Raw genomic sequence first — 14,234 nt, 5'->3', positions numbered from 1 at the left:
GCAATGTCCATCGATATCTGGAATCATGACAGTTTGTTGCTCCACGTAAGGATCTGTTGGACAACACTATTAGAATGAAAAATGAAATGTTCTGCATGCCTGCTTCATTTTGAACCGCAACAACCTACAAAGGGGTCAGCCATCCTTTTTCTTCCCTTCTCTGGCATTCTGGACTTCAAAAGTCACCAATTCGAGTTTCTTTTTAGTTTCTTTCAGTATATAAAGGTGCATAGGTTTGTTGACCATGAGACTGGAAATGATTCTTTCCTTCCATTACTCAACCAGAAATTGAAATGCATCTTATCAAGTGTCGTCCTTTATCTATTTGTATGATTTGTTCCCTACGGTAACTTACAAGTTAGTACACAATCTGTAAATATGGTTGCCTCTGTGAATTTGTGTAATATTCAAGCTATGGAACTTTTTTTCTTATGCTACACTTCTGATTGGTGATAATTGATCACACTAAGACGGTTAGACCAAGGACTTGCAGAGTCTGAGAACCATATCCTTTGTGCCTTATAGTTCTTTTCTTGTGTTCTAATTTTATTTTATTTTTTGCTTCTTGCAGATTGGGAAAATTGACCCCACATCTTTTCCTATACAGAAGAAACGGGCATGAAGAGAATTTCTTAGAACTGTAGCCCATCTCCGTCCATGGACAAACACTTTTGGTGCAGTATGTTTTACTCACTGTTGTCTCCTTTTTCTTCCCTTCTCTGGCATTCTGGACTTCTTATGTCTTTGCACAAAAGGAGAGGAACCTGAAACGCCAGGAGGACAAACTTTTAGCTTTTGCTAACAGTTTCCAAACCTGTTGATTGCGTGAACGTAGGCCTGTCGGCAACAATTATTGTAAGAACCTTCTCTGTCGATCATATGTGCAACCGTGATGTTGGTAATTCTTGATACAACACAAAATAGTACAATTTTAAAAGCATATGTGATATCTGGTGCATGTTGCTTCCAGTGTCTAGTCCGAATGTCTGATTGGATTAGAAAATGTGAGAAAGATCTTCTTTCTTTTTTCTCATCTTAGATTTATTTTGTATGCAGCTGATTATGATCATTTTGATTGGGGCGGCGATAAGAGCATATATATCATCCTGCACTAATATTGATGATGCATGTGAGCATATGGGCTTACATATTATAAATTGACATGTCAGATTCCCATGACCCTTTTTAGGGCATCTATACCACAACCTAAAAACAAGCATATTGACTTAAAATGGATTTATGCTTTAGAGCTGTTGGTGTTCTTGTTTCTGAATAGCACAAGAATAAATCAGAAGATATGTATATCTGCAGTTCTTAGATTGTACCCATGATTACAGTTCTTAGATTGTACTAATTCTTTCTTGTTCTTTCTGATTACATACAATTGCACCACACTGTCTAGATTAGAAAAATCCATGTTAGGAATTGTATGCTCGCTAGAAGAACTACCACGTAAAAGCGGCACTCGCCAGATGAAAGCTCTTAAGATCCTAGATTTCTAATACAATTCAGTCACCGAGTCTTATTGATGGTTGAATAAAAAATTGAGTGCATGTCGGTGCTGTCGACGGTTAAGTAGAATCAAATAACTTCACTGTAAAATTTCGAGGTGAGGAGTAAAGTTTAAAATCCCTAACTGGGAGATAAAATTGGTATTCATCCTACTCACCTGGAAATTCCTCTATCACTGGAGTATGTAATCTTTCTTTAGCTTCTGGAGAAGGTACAAATTAAACACATCGACCACTATTTTGACACTACAAAACAATGCAAGGAGAAATTGAAGTGGCAGGAGCGGTGAGGCAAAATTCACATGATGATCTGGAGATTTAACCTTTATATTGGTTCCTTGTGGTTGCAGGATGGATCGATACAGCGACGACATTGACCATGACACCTGTTCCCAATTCCCATCGTCTGATGGTGATCCTTTGCCCAGGACGAAGTAGATGGCAGCATGGGCTCGAGAGACCTCAGCGCTGAGTGGAGGCGGTGAAGGACGGGCTTGAGAGACCTCAGTGCCGAGTGGAGGAGGCGGAGGGCGGCTTGGGTTGGCGACGATGGCATGATCGATGGCGGAGGCGAGGCGGCGGGATCGATGGGGAGACGTCTCGAGCTCTCGTTAGGGATTAGGGAAACAGGGAGGTTGTCATGTACTGGGTTCTATCGGAGGAACACGGATCGCGGTGGGATTGAGGCGGTGCTCGGGAAAAGAACTGACGGCGCAAAATCAGTTTAGCATGGGACGTCGCCTCTTTGCGTTTTTTTAGAGTAGAGAAGAGATTTCAAAGCAACTGGAGCGATTAGGATCCAAGTTTATATCTGGATGGTTCTGGACGGTACCATAACTCAAACCAACACTCTGTTGATCGATCACTTTTGATTGTGGATTAGACCAACTTACATGATAGCCACAGCACCAGTGTGTACCACACCACCCAGAGATCTCAAATGTTTCGGCAATGGCAGCACCAGCACCTTATGCGAGGTGTGATTCCACTGACTGAATAATGATCACAGCCATTTCTTCTTTACGAGAAAACAAAATAGAGAGCTCTATCTGTCACTCAACACCATTAGCACAAAAATACAATAATAAAAACATACCCTCTCAACAATAATAGTGATTGCTACGCAGTTTAATTTGTCAAGTTTTTTATGGTAGACTTGTCCACCCAGTTTGAGTCTCCAAGGACTGATGCTTGCATTTTCCGCTAACGAGATGCCGGTGGCGGCGAGACATCCATCAATCCATGGTGATTGTCCAAACAACTTGAGTTGATTTATTCAGAAATTGTGCACGTATTATTTTTCACAAAATTGTACAGAGATTATTTTATTTTCTAAATGTTTGCACAAAATTTAACAATTGTAAAAAACTGCCACCGATAGCTGGTTGAGAGAATAAGAACGTGATAACACCTCATTGAGGCCCCTGATCGTCCGCAGCTTACGATGGACTTGGCCAGGTAAATTAGTGGGGGTGTTCCAATGTGTTCCAATTATTATTGTTTTGCATCAAAAGCAACTGCATGACTCTGCTGAAATTCTATTAGGCCCCGTTTGGATCCCTTCATTTTGAAGGAATTGGAATCTAGTAGGCTATTTGTCTTGGAACGTGACATTCCACAACTTTTCAAAATTTAGATATAAGTCTATCTTAAATTCATAGGGTGGGAGATGTAAATTGATTCTTTAAATTATCATGCTATGTTTGTAATGTGCAAGAATTCAAATGGGGCCTTAGTTGTTATGATTATTAGAATTCAAATGTGCAAGAATTCAATTGGTCTAACTTAATTAATTTGTGTCTAAATTATGATTATTAGAATGGAATTCAATTCCAAGAATCCAAATGGGCCTTAGTTGTTATTAATATTTAACCTACACTAGAATTCATCTCTTGTATAAAAACGTTATCATGAACTCTTAGATCAAAAGCACTCATAAGTGCATATGACTTTGGAAGTATTATTAAGTAATTGTTCATTTGCAGGAAGGGAGGCTTCATGCCCCCAAGTGAATAAGCAGAGTCTCTCAAGGATGTATTAAACAGGGGTGCAGCACAGGCACTTAAGCATCCACAAGACTAGAACACAAACACGATAGGACACTCGTTTTGCTACACAAGCATCCTAGTGAGACATCAGGGCCAAAGTTAACCGGTCCTAACTTCTCCAGAAGATCCAATAACTAAACACATATGTACAAAAGAGTGAAAACAGCAAGGCAGACAGATGATAAAACATTACAAGGGACGAAAGGTAAGCCTACGGTATACGGGTTACCAAAGCTATGGATGAAACTAAGGGTCCTCCTTGTTCTGATAAATTGCAAACAGTTGTTTTGAGTAATTTGAAGCCACCCTGCGACAGAACCCAAGAGCATCAGAATCATGCTCCTCCAAATCATCGATGGTCTTCTTCAGTGGACCATCCCGATCACCATCCAGAAGAAATTCTGCTATGCAAGATCCCATACAATGAACAGCACAGTGTAATCAAAATATCATCAGACTAAGAACATGAAAAAACTCTCTTAGTGCTCATCATTTCATTCTACTTTACTCTTTAAAGAGGAATATTACAGTAGACTAGGAGCTAAAGCAAACGCATCAATATGGTTGTGCGAGTTACATAGCACTGAAATTTCCCCTGAGCAAGGTCCTCAACCTAAACCTTTTAGATGAACAAAACCATAGACAACCTTTTTGAGCGTTATGATGACCAATCTTTAAAAAAACTTAGCGAATCTATGTAGATTTTTTAGTTAATTACTTATTTTACAGTGTCTATGTGCATCAAATTATCGGCAATACCTCAGTAGCAATGCAGAGTATTAAACTAATACAATATTAAGTTGTAACAAGAAATTTTGTCACATTTAGCAGTTCAACCCACGTGATGTATCTTGCTATAAAAAAAAACTACAGTAACATATGGACGAAAATAAGGTACTAGTACTACTTTCCAAATTGAAATAAACAAATAAACAGAGCACGCAGTAGAAGTTGCAACCACCCAATGACTTTACATCATTTTTTTCACCTAAAGGAAGACTAGTTAAATGAATATTTCCACAACCATCCCCTTGCTTCTTCTGATTAGCAATGAATCTGCAAGAAAATAAACTAAATAGTTAGCACAGCAACATACCAATGGGCATCCATGTGGCTAAATCCCTGCTTATTATGAAGTAAAGCAGCCTTTTCCAACTGTTCCTCCTGAGTTTGCTTCCGATAGAGGGCACAAATAGCCTTCAGGCAAAGCTCAGGATGTTCAGCGAATGCTGCTAGCTTTCTTTTTACGGCCTATGCGAGCCATAACACCTGCGTAGTCTGCCACAGGATCAGACTCTTCTGATCTTGGAGAGGATCAGACTCTTCTGATCTCAGGATGTTCAGCGAATGCTGCTCGAACTTGCCCTCGCCGTAGCCAAGCACCCAGAAGTCGTGCCCGTGGAGGTGCCACGGGTGCGTCTCGCTCCTGCCGTTGAGCGCCGCCGTGTTCTGCAGCACCACGTCCACCACCGACCCCAGCGCCAGCCGGTACGCCGCGCTCGCCACCGTCCCGTTCGCCGCCGGCGGCGAGGCGATGTCGAAGCTCCTGTAGTTGTCGTACGCGTCCGCCGGGGGGCGCTGGTCGTCGTACGCGCCCCGGAGCCCGCGCTTCATCGAGACGAGGTACGGTGTCGCCGGGAACCGGAGCGACAAGCCGTTGATGGCCCACCGCACGTGGCCGTCGATCCTGTTCTGCGTGTTGAGGAGGAGGAGCGTGCGGTCGGGCCTCGGCGGCGCGGGGAGGACGTGGTCCGGGTGCGCGGCGGCGGGGGACCTGCTCTGCGCTACCCTGGGCGCCGCGTCGTCCCACGCGGGGCCCGCTGGCGGCGGCGACCGCGGGTCGTTCCCGGCGTAGCTCAGGACGGCCAGGGCGCTCGGTGTCTCCCGCCTGCGGCCGACGACGTGGGACGCGGCCCAGTAGTTCCGGGACGGGTCCTGGTCGGCCTTGACTAGAACCGAGTACGTCTCGCCGGAGTAGACGAAGAGGCTGTCCACGACCACCGGCCTCACGTAGTGCCCGTCGGCTTCCACCACCGTCATCGAGTGGCCCTCGATCTCGAAGTTGAGCGACGAGTGCGGACGCGGTAGGTCTTCCCCGGCACGGCGGTGAACAGCGCCGGCAAGGCGCACGAGGCATTGCAGGCGCCGCCGGGAGCAGCAGGAAAGCAGCCGAACATTCCTCGACCGTTGATCAGCAGAGACTGTGGCTCGCCGACGAACTCTAGGGGGTCGGACGCGAGCCCGACGGCCTGCTCGTAGACGCTCTTGTGCCACCAGTCCATGAGGAGGACGGTGGCTCCTCATCGTAGGTGAAGGGCTTGACGACGCCGTCCGACTCCGACACGACGAGCATGCCGTCGAGCCCGGCGACGCGCTGCATCCCGTAGTGCTCGTGGTACAAGTACGTGCCCGGCTAAAATTAAACCACGTCGTACGTCGGATAGGTTGACTCATCAGCTCAGATGAAAATGTTGTAGCTGTAGCAGTTGGCGTACGTGCACGCTCACCCTGTCGACGACGAATCTGTAGGTGAAGGATTCGCCGGGCAGGATGGGGCACTGTGTGACGCCGACGGTGCCGTCGGCCCACGGCGAGCCCCGCTGGAGGATGCCGTGCCAGTGGATGCCCGTGTTCTCGGTCTCGAGCATGTTGCGCACGGTGACCGCGACGGTGTCGCCCTGCGTGGCGCGGATGGTCGGGCCGGGCGCCTCGCCGTTGACGGTCACGGCCAGCTTCTCGAAGCAGTCCAGTGACTTGCGGCGGTAGGCGATGTCCCACGTGTGGTGGTGCACCTTGGCCTCCGCGGAGGAGAGCGCCGCCGCCAGCGAGCACAGAAAGGCGCCGAGGACGACGACGGCGAGCGTCGGCCGCCGCGACGGTGCCGCCATTCCGTCTTGGATGAAGAAGGGAGGTCGAACACGATCGAATTGCTGCCTGCTGAGCGATTGTTGTGTGTGCTTAAGCCCCTACAAGGAGGCATTTTATACGTGCTGGTTTGAGCGTGTCGCGAGCTGGTCAGTGCAAGTTGGCATGGGCATGTGCTCGTCTAGCCGTCATGGGAGCAGATGACTGGAGAAAACCTGTGAACGCATGGCTCGGGAAACCAGCTACTTCCTTCCTCCTGTTCGAATAACAAGTTCATCTAGACTTGTTAATAACTATTAGGCCAATCTTCTTTACCTTTAACCATGAATGAAATGCCTAGAATTTTATATAGATTGACAAACCATCATTTGCATTACTTTCATACAACATATATGGTATCTCTTTTCATTTGAAGATAGTATTTTGTTGTAAATAGCATTGCTAGTCAATTTCTCTGATCGATTCCAACTAGTAACACGATTGAGTTTGGTCAATGAATGAAATGGATAAAAAAAAGAAAAAGAAATGGTCGTCCATCGATACTGCTTACTGCTACATGCGGCTGAGCCGTGCCTGCTTTCTACATGTGTGGTATTGTATAGTTTCTTTTTTTTATCGAGAATATGTAAGAGAGTTGCGTACCTTTGTATTACGAAACTAGTATAGTTTTTTGATTTAGTAGTTGGTATAGCTCTGGCCTCGTGCCTGTCTCGAGAACAGGAGATCCTGTCAGCATACCACAAGCGGAGTAACAAACCTGAGCGCCACAGCTCAACGGCCCCCTATGGCTTCCAATTTTCCACTAATATTTTTTGAATTCTATCAAATTTTTGAAAATTTTTTTTACCACTGTTGCCTCCCTAACAATGGAAAAATCAAGTTTCCGGCTACGCCCCTGTTTTTAGAGCGTTGTTGCTGCATACTACTGAGCTTGTTACTGACCCCCGGCTTAACCTCACCTTTCCGCTGGATGAAGTGCCTCCGGGATTGAGCAACGGTGATCATTTCACTGTACTTTTCTGAAATCAACAATTGTACATAGAACTCTTTTTTTTTTTGCTGTCTAACTGAACTTTGGATAGGGCCGTCACAAAAAGAAAAGGAAACTAACTAGTGATACATAATGGTATTCTACCGCACATTTCCAATTATTCCCAAATTTAAGCGAGTCATCAGGCACCCGTTAGCTGATGGTGAAGAAGACCCGTGGAGCTGGATGGATGACGACTACGATACCGATGATGGTGGTGGCGATGATAGCTTCAATCCTGATGATGGCCAGCTGGTTCCAAGCGATGACGAGGTTGGGGTGGACGAGGAGGTGCCGTATGAACCCAAGGACTACATCACGACCAGTAGGTTCCTTGTCGAGTCATGCGGCGGCCAAGAGTTGCTCATGGTGAGGCGGCAGGTGCAATCACCTCCATTTGACCCGATTACACTCGCAAGGTCGAGCTTTTCAAGGCGAACATCGATGCCGGCAGATGGGTTTCAGTCACGGGTCGTGATGCGCTATCTGAAGGCGAGACACTCTTTCTCAGCCGATCATTCAGCAAGTCCACCCGTATGTATGGAGACATGAAGGAGGGTTGCATATATTTTGTGGATGTGGACCAAGTATTCGACACCAGATCCTCGTCTTGCAGGCCGTTTAGCCTTCCATGGCAGAGAATACGGGCTGATGATAAGTGGTTGACATGGCTTTTCCCTCCAAAATTCGTGGTTTGACGCACAAGCAGCACTAGATTTTGTTCAAAGCATCAATAATAGTTTGTTCAATGCATCCGTGTAGGGGGAGATTGACCCTTCCCTCTGTGTTTACAAATCTGTTTCTTGTTGATGGTGCTTTCTTTAACCTTCAAATGTCTTAAACGGGCACAGAAACTCTTGAGAATATGTTCATGGTCATCATTTTAGCCAACAATAAACAATGAATTAATCCTTACAAAAGAGAGCACTGAAAGTTGATGGGTGGGTGCATGCCGAACTATTAAAGTCGTTTAGACGCTACATGCCTACATCTTATATGAGCTACTAAATCATGTCACCTCATTCTGATGATGACAGTAGCGAAGAAAAGGTTTTATCTTCGTACGATTTCTTGGAATAGCCACGAACTATGCTCTTGACCTGTGCGAGTTGGTCAGAAGAAATACTTTGAATTCCGCGGTGTACTTGCTTCCAGACCTTGCACAACAGTTTTATAGTTAAGTCTGCGTCCGCAAGTTTATTAGGGTACATTTGATTGAGTTTTTCAACCTGGTTTTACTTTTGCAAAAGTCGAAAGCTAACCTAAAAGCCACATGTGCTTTTGCCCAAAAGTTACTTTTGCTCCGGTACAAAACAAAAGGCACCTTCCCCTGTTTTCAAGTGATTTTAGGGTAAAAAATTACCCACCTACCATAAATTACGGACATACCGGTTCGTTTCATCCCGTTTTATTTTTTCTCCCGCACACACTTGCGCAATTCCTCCACCTCCATCCACCGCCCCCGGACGCCCGCCGCTCGCCATGGCCGCGCACCAGGAGCTTCTCCTCCTCCTCCTCGCCGTCAGGCCCCGCGTTCCCGCTGCTCGCCATGGCCGCCGACTATGAGCTTGAGCACCTCCTCACGTCGGTGTCAGCGCTTGCGGGGCCCATACCCCCACTATCGCCCGTCGCGGTGGGGGCGCCCATCATGGAGGTTGAGTTCGTGTGGAAGCGGATCCAGCCGAAGATCCAGGAGCTCCGGAGGCAGTACTCGTTGTGGGCACCCGACAGCGGCGGGTGGCCGCTCGGCTCTGGGATTACAGCACCACAACTCTCTGGGATTACGGTACCACAGGAAGCTATTCTCAGTGTCCCTCAAGGTAATTGCAGATGCTGCTGATGAATCATCTCCATTTGACCCCAAGTACACTTGCAAGGTCAAGATCTTCAAGGCGGACATCGATGCTGGCAGATGGGTTTCAGTCACGGATCGTGATACACTACCTGAAGGCAAGGCACTCTTTCTGAGCCGATCATTCAACAAGTCCACTCGTGTGTACGGAGACATGGAGGGTTGCGTCGGGACTAAAGCCCTTTTATTCACGGGCCAACTTTAAATCATGACAAAAGTGTAATATCCCTCAAAATTGAGTGATATTAATTGTGCTAATTTTTGCAAAAATGAAAACTTTTTGTTTGATTATGTGAAGCATATAAATACTTGGTAAAATTTAAGGTCAACCCTCAATTCTTTCCTCTAAATTGAAAAAGGTAGTAATTAAATTATGCATTTAAATTTAAAACATGCTTGCACAAGTGATTTGGATTTTATTTGATTTAATTTAGATCTCAAAGGTAAGTTTGTATTTTTGGATTAGATCAAAAAATACAAACTAAAGCTAGTATATAAATAGCATAATAAAAATCTAACATGACTAACTCTAACTTACACCCGAGCTTTTCACAACTCAGCCAGCTCGGTGTAAACTGCTAATCCTCTCTCTCTCTCCCTTTTCACGTAAGATCTCACCAAATGTGGGAAGCCAATCATCTTTGCGTGTTTGGATGCTCATGCTAAACTATACTACACTGTCACATCGAATGTTTGGATACTAATTATGAGTATATATCATAGAGCTCCTGATTGACCACCTACACGCTCCTACTGCTAGATGCCTTGGAGAAAAGACATTGATCTACAACCATGATCACAAGACCTTCACATTTTGGAAACACTCAGCTTCTGGACAGTTCTCCACAAAGCCCTCTTACAAACTTTTTATTTTTTTATGAATTTGCAGAAATATATAGTGAAATAAAAAATGGCTACAAGTGGACTTATGCCGCCGGGTGAAATGACGGTAGGATCCTTACCGCCGTTTCAGCTGGCGGTAGCGCCTTACCGCTCAACGGTTGTCCACCAAATTCCTAGACTGAAGATGTTAGATGGTGACGACACTACCAAACGAAAGCTAGCGTGCGATCTCTGCATGGGATCTTTGGGTCTGTTTGGGAGGAAGGGGCTAAAGTTTAGCCTACTCAAATGAAAGGGCTAAAGTTTAGCACCTGAAGTGTTTGGATGGGAGGCTAAATTTTAGCACTTTGATGGATAAAAGACAACAATACCCCCACCTTCCCCTCCTCCCATTTTCTTCCTTCTTCCTCATGCAATCGGCAGCACAGCACACAAAATCCTCCCAAGCGTGGGTCGCCGGAGACCGCGGGGGCAGCCGGAGGCGGCGGGGTCACCGGAGGCCACGGGGGTGGGCGGAGGCGGCGGGTCCGGCTGGAGGAGATGGGGTCGGCCGGCGCGGAAGGGAGCCCGGCGGAGGTGGAGGCGGCGGGGCACGGCGGAGGGGAGCCCGGCGGTGGCGGCAGGACCCGGCAGAGGGGAGGCCGGCAAAGGCGGCGGCGGTGGTGGCGGGGCCGGCGAGGTAAGGCGGAGGTGGCGCCGACGAGGCGAGGCGGAGGTGGCGCCGGCAGTGGTGGGGCCGGCGAGGCGAGGCGAAGTCGGGCGAGGCGGAGTCGGGCGATGCGGGGAGGAGAGAGGGGGCAGGGGGTGGAAATTGGTATGAGGGGACCACTTTTAGCCCACTTTAGCCCATTTTAGCACCTCTTGGAGGGGCTAATGAATTATGGGGGCTAATGTTTAGCCCCTCCATTTTAGCCCTGGTGTTTGGGAGGAGAGAGCTAAAATCTGAAATTTAGCCTCCTCCCAAACACCCCCTTTAGACGGTGACAACGCACTGCATGGCTCTCCTGTTTATGCCTTTTTCTCGCTTTGGAGCTTTTTTTATACGAGGATAACAACATCGTGTCAGCTCTCCGTGTCGTGGAGAGCCGGGGCGGATCTTTTTTTATCCTCAAGTCGTTCGGTCCCTTTTGTCGTTCGGTCGCTGAAACGACGTCACCAAACAGGCAGGGTACCCTACCGCCCCTTACCGTCGTTTCATCTGACAACATAAGCCCGCACGTGGGTGTCGGTACAAGGACTCTACCGTCGTTTCAGCCGCGGTATAATCCTGTTTTTGCAAATTTTTGATTCCATTGTATATTTCTACAAATTCGTAAAAAAAATAAAAAAATAAAAAAATTCCATGTTCCACCCGCTTCTCGCCATGCCTCTTCAGCCAGGCCGGCCTTCCGGCCCAACCCGCCGCAGCAACCGGCCCGCAGGCCGCCACCCCTTACCTTCTCAGGCCGCTCCGGCCCAAGCCATCAGCAGGCTCCTCTTTCCAGCCAGGCCGGCCTTCCGGCCCAACCCACCGCAGCAACCGGCCCGCCACCAAGATGTCATTCTGGGCAGTAGTATAACTGCAATGTACAACAGAGTATAAGTTCAGGTGAATATTCCCTTGGAGCCTCCTGGAAATTCATAGATATCTGGTCAGTAAAGTAGTAATACCTAAGCTAGTTCCTCATGATAAATGTAATTGTGCTATAGAAACCGATGATGCAGGTAGATCCGTAGATATGCAATGTCTTGCACTTCTCCAGAACAATGAATAACTTTCCTTACTATTACTGTTGAGAAAACAATTTGAAAAATATTAAGACCTTAGTGGTTGTCAAATATAGATCTTACAGTTCAGTCAAGTTAGTCAAGCTCCCGAGATAATCAAGTATCTCCCCAGTGAAATTATGGTCTGATGCCCACCTGGATGCATGATGACAAGGGTGTGCAAGATTATTGGTTTCTACCTCAGAAGAAAGAAGAAATTTACGAGTTGATATCTCATTTTAAAAAATTACAAGACTGAGAGGTTCTTCAGTTGTGACAATGTCGATGGTAGAGGACCACTGAAGTCATTACTATCAATGTATCTGCAGCTCAAAGATGGATAACATTTTTCAGTTGTCTCATGCATAAAGTTATCACTCTAAACAGTAACGAAAGCATAGGTGATTATGAAGACATGTAAAGCGACCAAATAGATGATTTACATTTGTCTAAGTTTTGTCAATTTGCCCAGCTCATCAGGAAGTGTGCCGTTAAAATTGTTTGAGCCCAATGCCCTGAAAGAAATAATTAATTAAACTAGGTTAGCTCCAAAGAAATGTCCAAAACAAAGTGTTGTTACGTACTTTTAGGCAATTGAAAAGCTGATGAATATTTGATGGGGACGATGCTCATTTTTTTCCATCAGATTCTCACTTCCACAATATTATATTAACTTTTGAGATCAGATCATATTCAATATAATGCCATAATGCTTGAGAGGCACACTACATGCATACAGCCGCATGACTTTCGTGCAAGTGAAAGGCAAGTATAACAACAGATGCATGATAGTAACTGAGCATCAACATTAGTCAAGATTTCCAAGCTCCTTTGGGATAGGTCCAGATAATGCATTGATGCCGACAGTCCTTGTGATTTACAAGGAAAAGACAAGATTTCCAAGCTCCTTTGGGATAGGTCCAGATAATGCATTGATGCCGACAGTCCTTGTGATTTACAAGGAAAAGAATGTAAGATTGCTTGAATGCAGGAACTGCATCACTGTTTTGAGTTCAGAGTATTACATGGATTCCAGAGCAGTTAGTTCTCCAATGAATGCTGGTAACGGCCCAGTTAAGTAATTTTATTCTCAAGTCCCTGAAATGTTAAGCAGAGTTAATCTTGCAAGTCTCATGGAGGGATCACATTGGATGAATCCGGTTACTTAATGACTTTGATTACTCATGACAGATTCTGAAGTCAGCATGAATTTGAGAAAACTTTACGCACGCTGAACATATTAAGGTCTGAGACTCCCTGGGCAAGATATCTAGTGCCTTAGGCAATAGGCACAGGCATAAGCGACCAGGGGGTTTGTGCATTAGATGGGAGGGATTGTGTACTTCCTAGCGGTCGCGGGGCGGCGGGGTGGAAGGCGGCGGCGGCGGCGGCTGGTGGAGCCTGAAGGGCGGGAGAGCAGGATTGGATCTGAACCGGGGGGCTATATCAAAATAATAGGGCGCATTTGCAAATAATCGGATCGAACTGGGGGTTAAATGAAAATAATAGGGTGCATTTGCAAATAATCGGATCACGATCAATAATGGCTGAGGTTAAATGAAAATAATAGAGGTATTTTACAAAAAATCGGATCACGAGGGTCATTTGCAAAATTACCGATCGGCGACCCGGTCCCCCGCACCTCCGCGTCGCCTCGCCGGAGTTCCGCCTCACTCCGGGCGTCCCTTCCCTTCCCTTGGTGCCTCTTCATCCTCCTGCTCGTGTCGAAGCAAAACCTCGGGCTTGAAGTCGGAAAGCAAGCGGAGCACTCCTCGTTCCTCCGTCCGGCAAGAGATACCCGAGCGTCTCCTCCGTCGAAGAGCAACGGTACGCCCCCAGCAGCAGCGGTGGTGAGCGGCGGCCGGCGATCTCTCAGCCATTTTGGGGGCTGAATCGGAGTGGAGCGGAAACAGTGGAGACCTTGCACACTGTGCAAGTGGAAAATTCACTAAGTGTTGAAAAATGCCCTAAAAAGCATTAAATGGGGGTAGAAGTTAAAAATGAAATTTTATATAATAACTTAACTTTTGGCCAATATGAAAGTTGTGGAACTTTTAAAAAAAAACAACTTTTGTTATTTGAGCTTACACTGATTTTGTGTGGAAGGCCTTCAAATTTTAAATCCAAATCAGCCAAATTTGGGGATAAATTCAAAATCAGCCCAAGCCGACGTTCTGCCAAACTTTGCTCAACTTAAACTCCAAATCTGTTGAGAGTTTCACTGGTTGGCTTTGGTAAAAAGTGTAGCTTATAATCCCAGCTCAAACTTTTATATTTGGAATTTTTGAAGCTCGAATTCAAAATTTGAAGCAAAATTGTCCCAAACCCGCTGCCTATGC

General features: G+C 46.2%; 1 long non-coding RNA gene and 1 pseudogene across 1 annotated transcript; both read right to left on the bottom strand.

The window, feature by feature from the left end:
* Positions 1-3,533: 3,533 nt before the first annotated feature.
* LOC101780993 lies at positions 3,534-6,447 on the bottom strand (annotated as a pseudogene).
* Positions 6,448-12,030: 5,583 nt separating this feature from the next.
* LOC111257553 lies at positions 12,031-12,410 on the bottom strand. Its single transcript, XR_002678024.1, has 3 exons — positions 12,339-12,410; positions 12,147-12,218; positions 12,031-12,051 (listed from the first exon to the last, which is right to left on the bottom strand). It is a non-coding gene; the product is annotated as an uncharacterized LOC111257553 (long non-coding RNA).
* Between the last annotated feature and the right edge of the window lie 1,824 nt (positions 12,411-14,234).

Source organism: Setaria italica, chromosome VI (assembly GCF_000263155.2).
Source record: "Setaria italica strain Yugu1 chromosome VI, Setaria_italica_v2.0, whole genome shotgun sequence".
NCBI classification, from domain to species: Eukaryota; Viridiplantae; Streptophyta; class Magnoliopsida; order Poales; family Poaceae; genus Setaria; species Setaria italica.
This window is presented reverse-complemented; position numbering and strand designations above follow the sequence as displayed.